The sequence below is a fragment of the Scleropages formosus genome, chromosome 18 (genome assembly GCF_900964775.1).
Source record: "Scleropages formosus chromosome 18, fSclFor1.1, whole genome shotgun sequence".
In the NCBI taxonomy this organism is placed as follows: domain Eukaryota; kingdom Metazoa; phylum Chordata; class Actinopteri; order Osteoglossiformes; family Osteoglossidae; genus Scleropages; species Scleropages formosus.
In genome coordinates this window covers 14,296,847-14,301,638 of record NC_041823.1, presented here as the reverse complement: position 1 = coordinate 14,301,638, position 4,792 = coordinate 14,296,847, and the positions used below count along the sequence as shown (strand labels likewise).

The following is a 4,792-nucleotide window of genomic DNA, read 5'->3' as shown; positions in this document are numbered from 1 at the left end:
TTCTTTTTCGATTTGTATTAAGAAGTCCAGGTCAAGTTCTTGTTTGCTATTTTGCGCCATCTACACGTTTTTTTTCTCCAGAAAGAACAAAATACTTTTCCAGTGGCCTTCACAATGAATGAATGATACCTTTTTGATCCCAGCCGGAAATTCACTCTGGTTGCAGTATATAATATATATATATATTTTTCCAAAATCACCCAAAAACATGACTAATAAGAAAAAAGAAGTGTAACATAACATTTTTTTGTAGTTTCACTTTTTTTCACGGTACATTTGTCATAAAAATAAAAACAACTTCTTTTTTCTCTACATGATAAATTCACAAATTAAAGATTTGTTATTATATAGTTGCTTTTTGGTGGGTGGTGTGCTATTCACTAAAATTTCATTCATATTGGATTCATCTTAAAAGCTCCGTAAAGCTAGCTCTCCTACAAACAGTACAAATGAAGAAAACATCATGATTTGTTTGTGCTACATTTGTGCTGTTTTGTGCCGTTGCTCTTTTTGAGATACCTGTATTAGCATTTATTTTTTCCCGGAAGTGATGTCACTCAACCCCCCTACAATGCCGAAGACACTCAAATTTGGGCTGTTTAGTTTGTGCTTCATTTGTGATGATTTGTGGTGTTTAAACCACGGTTCTATATCCTTTGGTTCTGGAGATATTAAAGGTTGTTTTCATGGCACGTGACATCACCAGCCCCCCTACAATGCCACAGACACTCGGAATCAGGCTTATTCCTTTGTGTAGAAAATGGATATTATGACTTCCAGTCTGTATAATACTATGGCCTTTTACCTCTCCCACTTCACTCACCGGTCCATCTTGTGGTCGAACACGATCGAAGAACTGGTGCAGTTCAATGAACGGTATTGGTTCACCCCGGTCGACATAACGAGTGAAAAAATCTATAATGTACAGTTAACGTTACGGTTTATTTTTAGTGAACAACAGAACTCAAAACATGTACAAATTCACTCCAACTTTCCAGAGTTCTGCATACTCAACACATTTTTTTTTTTGTAAAACAATGCCAACTTCACAGAAATGCCAAGTGGTTTCCCGTACAGCTTACATATAGCTCGGTCTGAACGTACTCTATATGGTTATGGTTACTGTTTATTTTGGTTTACAGATAATGCTTAACTTGGCTAGAAAAAGTCAATAAAGTCTCAGACTTCTTTAAACACTCCTATATGACTAGTTAAAGTATTTATCAACTATTACATCAAATGTCTGTATAATTAAAAGCTAGTTAAACTGTATATGTATGTATATTTTTTTAAACAGATGGCTATTTCCACCATGGCCAAAGGGAATGCTGTTTCACCTCTCAAGATCTGAAAGACCTTGAGTTTACGGACAAGTACAGTTTCAACAAATTAGTTTCTAAGATACAACAGCACTGCAAACAAGTTTTCTGGGTACATGGAACACGGAGCAAAAGTTGCAGAGAAATTCAACCAAGATGGCTTGAAAGACCAACAGCACACCAATCTGGATGGGTACTGCAAATGTGTTGCTGAGCTGTGGGTGCAGGCCTTACTTGGGCATACAGGTGAGTAGTTCCACACCGTATAAAAATAAAACACACATGAACTTATATTAAATGTTCCTCAATTAGAATTATTTATATGCACTGTATCCATATTTGCATTATTTGGATATGGATATACTGGATGTGCATAATATATTTGTGTGAGATATAGAAATGGAAATTTATAATGTTGCAGTAGAGATAAGGAAACCAATACCTCGGAATATGAAGTAGGATACATCAAAGTCTCTTAGTGGGCTCTCTTTATGGAAAAGTAAATAGTATACTGGTGGGAGCCACCACTTTTTGACTTGAAAGACCGAGGTTTGAATCCCACCTCATGTAATACCTTTGAGCAGCATACACACACACACATTTTGTGAACCGCTTGTCCTATTTGGGGTCGCGGGGAACCGGAGCCTACCCGGCAACACAGGGCGTAGGGCCGGAGGGAGAGGGGACACACCCAGGATGGGACGCCAGTCCGTTGCAAGGCACCCCAAGTGGGACGTGAACCCCAGACCCACCGGAGAGCAGGACCTGGTCCAACCCACTGTGCCACCGCACCCCCCCCTTTGAGCAGCATATTTATACTAAATTGCCCAGTTTTATAAATTAGTAAATTATTATAGGCAGTTTAAGATAGTAAGTTGCTTTGGAGAAAGACAACAGATAAATGAATAAATGCAAATTATTTTCTTTTCTATTTCAGTTCAACCTTCAGTAAAGGTTCTATCTGTGAAATCATGCAGTCAGAGACACTCCACTATGCTGGTGTGCAGTGCGTATGACTTCTATCCAGAGGGAATCAAACTGACTTGGCTGAGAGATGGGAAGGAGGTGAAGACTGATGTGACTTCCACTGAAGAGCTCTGTGATGGAGACTGGTACTATCAGGGCCTAGGATCTTCAAATGGGGTAATAAATTATATTGAACAAAGCAGTTATATTGTTTGTTGAAGATTTGACCACATAGAAGTGTCAGACCTTTTACAACTGAGTCTCCTACCTTTACAGTTGTCTAATATTGAGCTTAGGAGTCTTGGGGGGGGGGGGGGGGGGGGGTACATTCATTTGTTACTTGAGTATTGATACTCACCACACATTTGAACAAATGGACAAGACTTTGTGTTTTGTCAAATGAATTTATTTATTCAGTTTCTAACATTCGTAAAACAAAACAAACCAGATCAAAAGGGAGATGCTATACCTCCCAGCTGGCCTGCCTTCCTGTCATGAGCTCTCGATCAAACTGGACAACTCCCTCATATTGTGTAGCTCCTCAGCTAAGAGTCTGCGAGTGATGATTGACCCAAGTCTATCTTTCTCTCAGCACATCGAAGCCACAACCCAGACCTGCAGATAGATCCTGCATATCATCCGCAGGATCCGTCCTCACCTCAAAACAGACTTTGCCCAACTACTTGTCCAGGCCATGGTGACATCCCGTCTGGACTACTGCAACTCTCTCCTGTCTGGCCTTCCTTCTGCTGCCATCAAACCTCTACAGCTGATACAGAATGCTGCTGCATGAGTTGTGTTTGACTTGCCAAAGCATTCACATGTATCTCCTGTACTTGTTTCTCTGCACTGGCTTTGTATAGTCGCCCGGATCAGATTTAAGACCGTCGTTATGGCCTACAAATGCATCAATAGAACTGCTCCCAGCTATTTACAAGACTTCATCAACTGCTATACCTCAACCATACTGCTATGCTCTTCCACATCTTCCCACTTGGTGGTCCTGCCCTGACTCCATTGTGGTGGAACTACCTCCCCCCCTCACTCAGAACCACTGAATCTCTGTTCACATTTAAAAAGAGTTTGAAAACTCTCCTCTTCCAGACTCACTTCACCCATGATCTCTTAAACTCATGTAAGGTATAAATGTTCATTCACCATAACTTTAAGATCATGCCCAGACAAGCCTTTACGCAACTTCTTCTGTAATGTACGTAAATGGTTATTTGAATGCCAAAAAAAGAAAAAAATAATAGGAAGGTGATCAGAACTCATCAACACTCAAAAGTTTTATGCAGCTACTCATGTGCTGAACATTGGTGTATATGGTGGAAGCAAACTCACTGTACTTAAGAATCACACATCTGCAGCTATGTTTCTTTCTGCTCATGTAATGCACAAATTGTATTTTCTATGAGATATATGATGTACAATGTAAATATAACATTTGCTTTGCTGCTTTGAAGACAGCATACACAGTGCAAACTATGGAAAAATCAATTATCAAAGCATAGTGAAGCATACCAGAACATGTATAGGTTCTGTGCGTGTGCCATTACCGTCCCACTGGTGAAAATGTTAATAACTATCCTTTTATTAATAATGAAAAAGCATGATGAATTAAAACATTCATCCATTTTTAGAACCATTTTGTATGAGGAGGTACTGTATATTTATAGCTATCAGACAGCTTGTGGCAACAGCTATAAATAATCAAAGACTCAGAATTTCAGATACAATACATGCATAAACCTGGAAAGCTGTATGGAAAGATGCCTGCAGTACTTGTAATTTTGTCACATTTTGGAATTGGGGAGAGACAGTTCTGCCTGTGTAAACAGGTTTTGTAAGATATTCCAGAGCCGTGCTGTTACATGACTCAAAATTTTTCTTGTGTGACAGAAAACTTGTGATATGTGTGTTTCCACGATGAGCATGCCCTGTGTTACAACATGGGCTCTGTGTTTCCCAGGGTCGTCTCCATATCATCTCAGATGTAAATGGATAGACAGTTGGATGGAAATGGATGGAATAGTAGTAACACAATCACTAATTTGTGCAAAAAGACACCTTGATAAACTATATGCGCAGAAATTTATTATTGCTGTTTAAATATAGCTTTTAGTGTCACAACCATAAAGCAAGCATGAAATGTACTGCTTTTACAAAATAACAAGTACTGTCAGTTAGTGCCAATTTTAACAGTGAATGAATTGCTCTGGGTGTAATATGGGAAACTCAAGCGCATAATAAACATAATGATTAAGATGATCAAGAATGGCCACACTTTTCCATTTAAAAATCATAGCTGCAGTTCCTGTTGAAATCTACCAAATTGTTTGCAGACAGTGGGGGGCGCGGTGGTGCAGTGGGTTGGACCGGGTCCTACTCTCCAGTGGGTCCGGGGTTCAAATCCTGCTTGGGGTGCCTTGTGACGGACTGGCGTCCCGTCCTGGGTGTGTCCCCTCCCCCTCCAGCCTTACGCCCTGTGTTGCCGGGTTAGGCTC

The 4,792-nt window shown here is 40.0% G+C and overlaps 1 pseudogene; it reads left to right on the top strand.

The window, feature by feature from the left end:
- Positions 1-1,272: 1,272 nt before the first annotated feature.
- Positions 1,273-4,293, top strand: LOC114912568 (H-2 class II histocompatibility antigen, I-A beta chain-like; annotated as a pseudogene).
- Positions 4,294-4,792: the final 499 nt, after the last annotated feature.